Source organism: Apostichopus japonicus, chromosome 8 (genome assembly GCF_037975245.1).
Source record: "Apostichopus japonicus isolate 1M-3 chromosome 8, ASM3797524v1, whole genome shotgun sequence".
NCBI classification, from domain to species: domain Eukaryota; kingdom Metazoa; phylum Echinodermata; class Holothuroidea; order Aspidochirotida; family Stichopodidae; genus Apostichopus; species Apostichopus japonicus.
Window position 1 is genome coordinate 40,626,218 of NC_092568.1, and position 11,900 is coordinate 40,638,117.

Sequence of the window (11,900 nt, forward strand, 5' to 3'; positions counted from 1 at the left end):
GGTGAAAATTTTTATATAGGCAAACTTATTAGTTAATGCTTTAGGAATACTAACTTTAACGACAATGTACAGGTCACATAGACAAAAAAGTAGGGCGAATTCCCCTCCGCCTAGTTGCATTAAAACAACAAGAAATGCTTCACTGTCCAAAAAGTGGGGTGTATGTTAACCAGTATATTACTTTTCATAAGATATTGCATCAATATTTTCAAGGTCTATTTCAGTTGTGAATTAAAGTAACGAAACTATGCAAATAATACGGGAGGTAGCTCTCAATTTGATTTGGCATTTGGTCTGCATAGCACGAGATGGAAAATGGGTAAGGGTAGAGATTAAAGAAAAGGGGGAAGGTGTTTTGGAGTTGGGTAACATTAGTAAATGAAATATCTAACACTGATAATCGGTGGGCAGGCTTTCTCCCTCCCATATTTACAAGACAGGTGAATCGGTTCACTGCATACCAGGGGTGAAGGAGGTGTAAGGGCAGCGATTAAGAGAAAGAGGAAGATGTTTTGGAGTAGGTTCATTTAGTTTATAGATGGTATAAGTGAAATATCCAGGACTGCTACAACCTTGACCTCAATGGACAGGTCAGCCACAGAAAAGGAAGGGTGAGACATAACACCTCACCTAAGTTACAAAAAGCCAAGGTACATTGGACAATTTTCCAGCCCCTCTCCAGTAGTATAGGGTGAAATCATGGAAAAAAACAAATGAAGCTGTTAGTACTTGTTCCAAATGAGAAGAAGTGTTAAAACTTTGAAAAAACACATTCCTTTCGTCTAAATGTAAAAAAAAAGACAAGGATGGGGAAATGTACTGCAAGCAAATTAACTACATTTTCCATCTTGTTCGGTCTGGTTGCCTGCATAATCTACAAAAGAATACAAAAGCACAAATGAAGACATACTACATGCTATTTTAATTGTCACAGTTTATTAACGTACACAAAAGGTTTTACTTGTGTGATGTAATCCAACAGGATTGAATACAAAGCGTTTGGAATGGCAAGATGTCACATAATATATCAATTGTGAGTTTACAAATATTCAAAAGTAGGACAGGTGGATGAACCATTAATGAATGGGTCTATAATGCATATAGGACAATACCAATTTGTGACATTTCACTTTAAACAATATCTGAAACAGAAGATCGTATCAACATGAAATGTTTAAGGCAGAATTCTGGCCTTGAAATCTTTTAGTACCACAAAATAGCTGAATATGAGCCAAAGTTGTTTCCTACTTTAACATTAAGTGAAGTACATGGTGGCTACAGCACAACATGCATGAAATGAAGAATTCCAATGTTTGACAATATGCTTGGTTATTTTTATGCAAAGGAGGTCAAAGATGGCTACAACACAGAATGCATGAGATAATTAATTTCAATGTGTGACAGTACATTAAATGATTTTTTTTATGCAAAATGATGTTAACTATGGCTGCAACACTGAATGCAAATGTTATATATTTTTAGGAAAATTCATGTCAAAACAATCGGATTGAACAATGCAAAAACAACTCCAGAGATAAAAATGTTCCAATGAAAAATGAAGATTAACACAAGGTCATTTCATTACAATAATTCAATACAATTCAATATAATAATTCAAATTTTAGAATGAAGGCGACTGTACTGGTGATAACTAGCTAAACTTTTTTTTTAAAGTCTCTTTTCTTTTTCCAATGTGACATATGCCTGCCACTATTAAAGAAAAAAACTAGACAAAAACTCTCTAATACAAAGGTGTTGTGTACATATTTAACAATAAGTTAAGTTAGATGAATAATTTTTTGAAGCTTTGACCTATAAGATTTTTTTTTCATTAAAAACTTTTTAGAAGAAGAACTTTCCTCTTCAAAGTAGTAACCGAAGGCAATATCTCTCTGTTTTCTACCAAAAAGTCTGTCAGCTCTTTCCTTTCTGCAAAGACAAAAAAGAATATCTATTGAATTTGGCATAGTAATATATATATATATATACATATATATATATATTTATATATATATATATATATATATATATATATATATATATATATATATATATATATATATATACCTAATGTAACATATGTACATTAGGTAGTAGGTATGTGAATCTCATCTTGTTTAACCTATCTACCATTATATTATAAACAATGTGTTAAATAGTGGATAAAGTATTTTTAGACATAGTGAGTCAGTGCAGCAGTTACTGCATGGTTTAGTTGTGAAAAGATTACCTGGCAAGCAGCCACAGCTTCCAGATCCCTCTTCAACGATTTACTTCATGACCCTTAACTGAACCAGATCCGTTGTTGTCTTGTCCACTTTTGTCTTGTTCCTGGAACATGAAAAAGATATTAGTATCAATGACCAACATACACGTATATGCAGTTATTACACATTTAAGCAAGTTACATATAGGTTTTATGAAATCCTCAGCTAAGACAGTGCTGTAAATTTCTCCTAGTACATATTGCCTTTGCCAGCCATCATACATAGGAACACTAACAGCTGATGTGACCAATCAACAAGTTCCGGTTACTGAGAGTACATTCCATGTAGAACTGCAAATTGGTGATATAAACTACAATATATGTACTAAGTGTAATCCTGTACTATTAAGAGCTGCAGTTCTTATAGGTAACAACTCAACATGATGGTGTTTATTATTGAATTCCATCTCAGCTAGTTCATCTTAAATGAATTAAGATTTTTGTATCAACCAGATGATATGAGACTAATTAATGGGTGATCCTACCCTAACTTGAGAGTCAAGACTACCAGTCTCATGTTTACAAAATAATCATCAGCTAGAAACTGTCCAAATATTAGCAATCTACAGCAGCTTTTTGAATCTATAATAACAAAACCATAAAACATTAAGACAAGTAAACACTATGACAAAACACTCACTTTTCTTACAATGCTTCTTCAATGGTGACCCATGGCAATCATCTGAATCAGTGTCTTCATCATCACTGTCACCTAAACATGGTAAATATTTTTACAGTATGTAACCTTTAAAGCAGGCGCGGCGGAACGGAAGAATTATTGGGGGGGCTAATGTGTGGAGACTATCTAAGCGGAGCGCCACCATCAGTTGGCGCGGAGCGTACAAGAAAATTTTGGGTTATTTCAAACCCCCAGATGGCCGGAAACGGCACTTCCCGTGTGTTTTTTGCTGCGAATACCTAGCCCTAAAATATGGGTCTCAAGTCTGCAATTTCTCAGATTGCACGTAAAAGTCTGTAAAAACATTGTAATTTGTATATTCGATGGTGTTTTAAGAGAGTACAGTAGCTATTATACTCGTAGTGTACTCGCAAAGACGTTTTTGAGTGTAGTAAGGGCAGTGGCGGAGCTAGGGGTATTGGTCGGGGGGGGGGCAAGAATGGTCTGTAGGGGCGCTTTCGACACTATCTAAGCGGAGCGCCACCACAGGTTGGCGTGGAGCGTACAGAAAAATTTTGAGTAAAGATACTCCCTAGACTGCAGGAAATGACCCTTTCCGGGCCTTGCTAATTTGCAGATAAACGGAGAATAAATAGGTGTCGTCGGCATTTTGTCGGAAAATTACACCAACAGAATATGACAAATGTCAATAGGTATATGAGAGCGCAATAAAATAGTCAATAATAGCGAATAAGTAAAAAGTATAGTGAAAAGCTGAAAAGGGCGCCAGCAGTCCATTTGAGTCTGTCGGGGGGGGGGGGCATCCGCCCCCTGACTGTATATATGGACGCTCCGCCACTAAGTAAGGGGATGTTGGAGAACTGGCTGAAATGAGGCAATTCATTGGCCTAAGACGAAGTTGTGTTACGCTTACTGGTACTCACACTCACTGCTTCCACTTTTCACGGGGCGTGAAGACGCGGTTGGGGTGACAATGTGGTCTATAGCCAGGGGACGGGCCGAGGGTCCCACAGCAATTACTAAAATTATTACACCTATATAGTATACGTGTGCATCGGACAGATCGACAAGTATGTATTGAAAAATGGGCAGATGCACGTTTCGGAGCCTTGGTAAATATTGGGGGGGCTTATCATGCATTTGCCCCCTCAACTTTTTCATTGGGGGCTGAGCCCCCCCAAGCCCCCCCCCCCCCCGGTTCCGCCGCCACTGCTTTAAAGTAGATATTCACTTTTACAACACTGCATGTTAAAATGTTAATTCAAGCAAAATAATCATTATTTGCAATTTTCAAACTTGATTGCAGATCCGTTCCCTTCAGATTTGCAAGAAATTTCATATTTCATCTTGAATGCCTTGCTATGCTTCCCAGGAAAGTTGATCAATTTAAAGGGTAAACATTTATTTTCACTTAAATTAACAAAATGTGCCCAAAACTTTTAACTATTTTTTAATCACTATTTTTAAGTTCCCAGGAGTTCTTATTCACGAGGAGCATATATGTTAGATGAAACACATACTTGTGCTTAAAGTATCAAACTGATAAACAATGCTGCAATCTATTTTTACTTTTATTTCCTAAAAATTACTATTTGAACTTACTCATTAAAACCCCAGATTCGCTGTTAGCGTAAAGTCCCTTGTCTTTACATCTTCCTACAATGATAATATGACAAATGAACAGCAGTGGTAAAGGGGTAGGCTATTCTCAAAGATAACATGATACGTGTGACAAATGTTACTGATTGTTTCAATAATTCATGCGATGTAAACATTTTATGATATGAAGAACTGATATAAGACAAATTCTACAAATGGCAAGCAATGAAGAAGTAACCTTCCTTTGAAAATAACCTAGCTACCAATGACTGCTCATCCTAAAGCACATTCAAATAAGTCAGTGGACACCAGCAAAAGTTCCCCAACCATCTGTCCTCCTCTCAATACCCATAGTTTTCTTGTAATCTTTCAAAAAAAACTATTTCATTATTCAACTACAACAAGATACTACTAACATCATTTTCAACCAGGACCAAAACAAGAATGTTTCTATGACTAATGAATGAGCTAATGAATTGAGACAGAAAAAAATGGGTGCACCTCAGTATATCGGATCATTTAAGAGCTGTAAACACAAAAAGAAATAAACTCATTCTGTTTTTGGTTCTCTGCAAAGGTGGGTCACTCTCTTCATTACAGTTCCCATCTCATATATTAAAGACCAAGCAGAACAATGTCTGTATCTCTTTGTATAAATGCATGTAAGCTCAAAAGTCAAAACTTAGAAAATGGCTTAGCTGTATTAGAAAATACGCATACACAGCATTTCTTTTTGGGGTGCAGTTGTATCAAGGTGTGATTTTGTGACTTAATAACAGGATTACAAAGGAAACAAGGAAAACAATGAGCTTATGAAATTGAGAACACAATTAAGCATCAAACAATTTAAAAAGAATGATTAACAAACTCTGGATACAACGTTTTCCAACTTGTACCACAACTGAATCGGTGTGCGATTGCTGTCAGCTTGACATATTGTGACATACCTTGACATGTACTCAATAACAGATATCTGTTTACATATTCAATTTAATGGTAAACTAAGTTTAGTGAGAAACCATTTTTTTGACAAAAAAGGATTACAAGTTTTTCAGACTTTGACCTTTTCTGACCTCAAATGACTTTTGATCTCCTTCAAAAACCATAGCAATCATTGATCTTCTCCCGCGGATTACCAACACAACCAGTTTGAAGTTAAGGCAACTTTTACTTCTCCGAGGCACACACATCACTCACGACTGGATAGATTTCTTTTACCTTCATCAAGGAATAACAAATACCTAAACTAACAAGCCAGACGATATCTACACTCTTTCAACCTGCATGGCTATAACAGGATTTCAGATTTAAAGTTTTACAGAAACAAGTATTTCCAAGAAGTGTTCTGAAAGATTTTGCACCCACATGTAACTTTGTAATAGCTAGACTTACTTATCAGCATACTCTAGTTGCATTGGTATTCCAGTACCTTCTGCCTTCCCTGTTTGGAGAAAGAAATATCACACAAATCATGGGACACTCACTCTTGATAGTCAAAATCTTATAGCTTACTATGTATAACAAAAGTATGTAAGGACCCGTGTATTACTTGATCCCAAAACCTCAAGATACCAAGATCAGATCTGCACTGAAGGATGTTTTTCTTTACTTATAGGACAACTTGCTTTAAAGGGTGTTAAGACTCGCGCACAAAGGAACGTCTCATGCCGGTAATCTGACCTAGTTTCGAATGAGGTGTAACGGAAGTGTTAGACACCACCATCGATCCCAGAAAATACACACACAACTTGCTACCGTTGCTAATTAGACACTAGTGCAGTCAGTACATGCAGCTACGGTCAATACTAACAACACAGTGTGCATATAGTAGCAGCGATGGACATTTCAGGTCTAGATAAAAGATAACAAGGTATCACGTTTCATTACTGTCTGCACTTTGTAGCGACACGAACAAAACGTCACTTGCAAGCAACGGAAAGTTAACTTTTTCAGATGGCCGCACACGGTTTGGGGCGAGTCTTCAATGCCTTTAATACTGACAAAAAGACATTCCCTTATACCTTTATCAAAACAGTGTTACTGCTTGCCAACTTTTGTAATTGTAGTGACTGCCAGAGGAGCCTGGTAAACATGTTTATTAATGGCAGATGAATGCCCCATGTGGTCATAGAATCTGTCTCTTTCATACTCTGGGATGTCGAACATTGCATAGAGGGTACTCGTTCGGTAACGCATAGACGTATCAGTAATTTTGTCAATACATTCCACTTTCACTCCTTTCGCAATTTGAACTTTAGTCCTACTGCAATGAGACGTGTCTATTTTCTAACGGGAAAACTGCAGACATTGTTGTTATGATCGTTATATATGAACTTTGACCCGCACACCACGTCATAAAACGTTACTTTCATTATTAAACCTTCCCGGCGCCATTTCTATACCGATTGTTTCCTCATCGCTTCCTTTAAGGTCAGTATGATTTAGGTAACACATTCTGTAGAAAGTATCTTGTAATATCTAAATATCAGTGTCATAGTGTAAGACATACATTAGAAACTTAAGTGATATAGACTGCATAGCATTGTGTAATTTCTTTCTTCTTATCTCCTTTTTGGATTTAAGATTCACTGTGTAATGCAGTTATAGGCTGTATGCAGCTATATATAGGAATATTGTGATATACATACACACAGTTCTTCATGTAAACCAGTGGCGTAGGAAGGTACTTTTGAGTGGGGGGGGGGGGCTGAAGACTGATGGCCGGCCTGGGGAGGGTCTTAAGGGGAGGGGGTGTCCCCCTCCCCTTTGGATTTTTTTTGCATTTCCAGGTGGTCTCAGATGCAATTTGGTGCAATATAGCACACTTCAACACCCACTCCATTTTGTAAATATTTTCACCTGTCCTTAGATGCAATTTGGGATTTTTTTCTCATTTGGAAATGAAAAAGGGGTTTTCTGACTTGCGGAGCGGGGGAGGGACGGAATGATACTTCCGCCCCCCATATTTTTCACTGGGGGCTGGTGCCCCCAGGCCCCCAGCCCCCCCGGTTCCTACGCCCTTGGTATAAATAATGAACCTATCAAAATTAAAGGTCTAATACTAACACATGTATAGCTTTTGACTTCCTCATTACGGTCATAATGGAGGGGATGAGGGTGGGGTGGGGGGGGGGGTGTTATTTCCATTTGACAGTTGCTGTTCTTTTATTCCAGTTCTTTGAGTTGAATTCTGCAATTTTCCCCCAAGACCGTTTCAATTTATAAGAATGAACGTGAAAGTACCTTTTCGCTTATCTATTACATGTTTAGACATATACATAAACTTTGACATTTATAGGAAATTTTTTACAGTTAGCTTGATTTTGTATACGTGATTGTTACAAACACTGCATATCACCCCTTCTCCTTGGTAACCTCATCTCATTTCATTTTGGCGATTTCAATGGTAAGTTTCGCAGTCGGTTACCCTCCTTACTGACCGCAACACATCTCGGGGGTTTTATACCCCTACATTTATCCCAATCAATATAACTGTTTTCTCGTGTTAGCACATCGGTTCGTAACTGAATTACAAAATATCGCTGCTGTGGGTACACGCTTACAATAACATTTAAAGCAGCCCCAAAAATGGCTGATGAAAGTGTCGGAACAACCAGATGGAAGCCACTCCCAGCGGTTACTGCCTTTAAATACATCACATTTTCGGCACAAGAGTATAGTTTGCTAGCTAAACCTGCCTTAAGTTCATACTGCATCTACCTAAGCCGACCTTTGACCCCCACCTAACACAGAAAGGAGGCTCTACTATATACGGGGAAGTCGACTCATCATAACTTTCACATCTTCATTGAGACCTGACATGACCTGACCTGAAATTTCGTGCAGTTTTGTCTTCTGCAAACTTTAAATGAGCTTTCACATACACCAAATAGTGGAGCTATTTTCATTTGGGTTATCTACCATGCATGTATATATAATCTCTTTTGAAGGTGAAGTTCTCAAGATAAAGTAGTTATGATATTTTGACCATTATGACCTCTGCAGACCCCAAGCGACTTTCGATCTCCATCCAAAATAATAGGGTTCTTGTACTCAGTATAAGAAAGACATGCCAAATGTGATGTAACCTATCTTGATATCGTGTGTATAAGGTTGTTTAAGGTTTGTGTTTATAAGGCTTTACAGAGTGTGACCTTCGATGACCCCAAAGGACCTTTGACCTCCACGTTAAAACAATAATGTACTTGTAATCATTAAACGGAAGCCACCTGCAAAATATGAGAGCCAATGCGGCAGGTATATATATATATAGATAGATGTATGACGGACCGACGAACGGACGAACAGATGGATGGATGGATGGATGGATGGATGGATGGATGGATGGATGGATGGATGGATGGATGGATGGATGGATGGATGGATGGATGGATGGATGGATGGATGGATGGATGGATGGATGGATGGATGGATGGATGGATGGATGGATGGATGGATGGATGGATGGATGGATGGATGGATGGATGGATGGATGGATGGATGGATGGATGGATGGATGGATGGATGGATGGATGGATGGATGGATGGATGGATGGATGGATGGATGGATGGATGGATGGATGGATGGATGGATGGATGGATGGATGGATGGATGGATGGATGGATGGATGGATGGATGGATGGATGGATGGATGGATGGATGGATGGATGGATGGATGGATGGATGGATGGATGGATGGATGGATGGATGGATGGATGGATGGATGGATGGATGGATGGATGGATGGATGGATGGATGGATGGATGGATGGATGGATGGATGGATGGATGGATGGATGGATGGATGGATGGATGGATGGATGGATGGATGGATGGATGGATGGATGGATGGATGGATGGATGGATGGATGGATGGATGGATGGATGGATGGATGGATGGATGGATGGATGGATGGATGGATGGATGGATGGATGGATGGATGGATGGATGGATGGATGGATGGATGGATGGATGGATGGATGGATGGATGGATGGATGGATGGATGGATGGATGGATGGATGGATGGATGGATGGATGGATGGATGGATGGATGGATGGATGGATGGATGGATGGATGGATGGATGGATGGATGGATGGATGGATGGATGGATGGATGGATGGATGGATGGATGGATGGATGGATGGATGGATGGATATAATTACTTGGGCATGGCAGGATTACGAAGGTGACCAACGTTATTGTAGCAAATTTTGCGAAGTTCATTTTGCCTAGACAGAAGAAAATATAAGAAATAAGTACCAACAAATCGAATAAACAAATTGCAAGCCAACGAGGTGATCGATTTGAATTTTCAATACTGGTTACACTGCAGTCCTAACCTACGACCTAAAACAGCAAATTATAGACTTATTCTTCTAATTGAATTTAAAATAAATTTCTTGAGCTCTAACATACGTAAACGAATATTGCTTATAGAGCTGGTTCTAAACCGAATTAAATTTGGTTAAAATTAACATTTGTTCAAACTTCTTTATTTATTCGCTTAATGACATGGGCAATACAGTGATATAGGATTGTGTGTTATCTAGGGGTGCCCTAACTTGGTAAATTTATTTGAGGATTTGGGGGGGGGGGTGGTGAGGGAGAGGGAGAGGGTTTCCCTGAGGTACTCGTGTTTCTAAGTTCGGTAACGAATTCACTATACATCATCCTCATAAAATTTCAATAGGATGAATTATTAACATATGAAAAGGTTAAAACAAACAAACAAACAAATTGAAAAGATATACTTGAGATATATATATATACATATATATATATATATATATATATATATATATAAATCAGGTGACGATAACGAATGACAGACTAACTGACTAACAGACTAACATGCTATTAAACCACGATTTTGTTTCTAAAGATAACTGTTTGGCGCAACTATTCTGATATGTTAACGCCCGCGAAAGTAGAATTGTTCGTCAGTCAGTGTTTCTATAGTCCTGGTTGTATATTTTCATATAGCTGAACTCTCTACCTATGCCAGTCATAGGTTAGTTCCTCAAGTGCAACCCAAACAAGCAGTGGGAAATCGTAGCTCTTTAGCCTCAAATGACATGTTTTGTTTAGGCCATCCAAATGGTGCCCTGTTGTTTAAATGAAATTAAACAGAACATGTTTTGATTGAGTTCTTAGAAATAATGAAACAATGGATTAATATTTTAACATTTCGGCATAGACTTAGGAGCCGATGCCATCATTGTGTTATCCTTAAAGGAGCGTTTCAGAGATTAGGCATAGTTAAAAGGTGAATCATATTGAAATCCCGGAATAGCTGCGTAGAGTCATGCTGGGAAGTCCATCATTAAGCTATCTTTGCGCGTATGTATAGGTTAGTCTGCCGCACTGGATTAAGGGGCTGGTTCTTTTGCTTCTCAATCGATTGTAATTAGAAAGATCAATTTCATTCATATCGATGACAGTCGATTGGGCCTATTATCATGGTCATCGCAGCCTGTTGCAAGGAACTGTTTACTAACGCTGACATCACACTATTATGTCACCCGATTCCACGCTTCTAAGCACTCCCGTCGACAGTATGAACAGGCTTAACGCTCAATTTAATAGACACAGCATATATGCTCATACGATCACGAAGAAGAATTGCTTTGAACATGACACGAAAGGTTATCTTGGGGGCTTGGGGGGGGGGGGGGGTGTTGTACATTGCACTATCTATGTTACCAAGGGACCAGACCAGAAGAGTATCCACTTATTTCTGGTTCCTCAGTCTACTTACATCTTACGAAGAAGAAATTGTCCCAACTATTTGATCATCGAGTCGCAAAGTTTCTCTAATTGCGGAAACATAACTTACAGAAACTAATAACCTCGTTGTCTTTTCAACGACAGGCAGTGTAAATTTCAGCAAAGTAACCACTTGAAAACCTTCTTTGTCCCAGCCTTCGGACGTATGGAAAGCCGTTTTAACATTTAATAAGGAATTTCAGATATCTCGAAATAATTTCAGATATCTCAAATTAAATTACAGATATCTCCAATTTATTTAAGATATCTGAAATAGAATTTCAGATATCTCGAATTCAATTTCAGATATCTGAAATAGAATTGCAGATATCTCGAATTCAATTGCAGATATCTGAAATAGTATTTCAGATATCTCGAATTCAATTTCGGATATCTCGAATTCAATTTCAGATATCTCGAATTCAATTTCAGATATCTGAATTAGAATTTCAGATATCTCGAATTCTATTTTAGATATCTCGAATTCAATTTCAGATATCTGAAATAAAATTTCTGATATCTCGAATTAAATTTAAGATATCTCCATTTAATTCCAGATATCTGAAATAAATTTCAGATATCTCGAATGAAATTGAAGTTATCTCTAATTATTGAATAAATGTTAA

The 11,900-nt window shown here is 38.0% G+C and overlaps 1 long non-coding RNA gene across 1 annotated transcript; it reads right to left on the reverse strand.

Annotated features, from left to right (window-relative positions):
* Positions 1-1,004: 1,004 nt before the first annotated feature.
* Positions 1,005-4,565, reverse strand: LOC139970440 (uncharacterized). The gene is made up of 4 exons (XR_011794149.1): positions 4,509-4,565; positions 2,907-2,978; positions 2,231-2,331; positions 1,005-1,929 (listed from the first exon to the last, which is right to left on the reverse strand). It is a non-coding gene; the product is annotated as an uncharacterized lncRNA (long non-coding RNA).
* Positions 4,566-11,900: the final 7,335 nt, after the last annotated feature.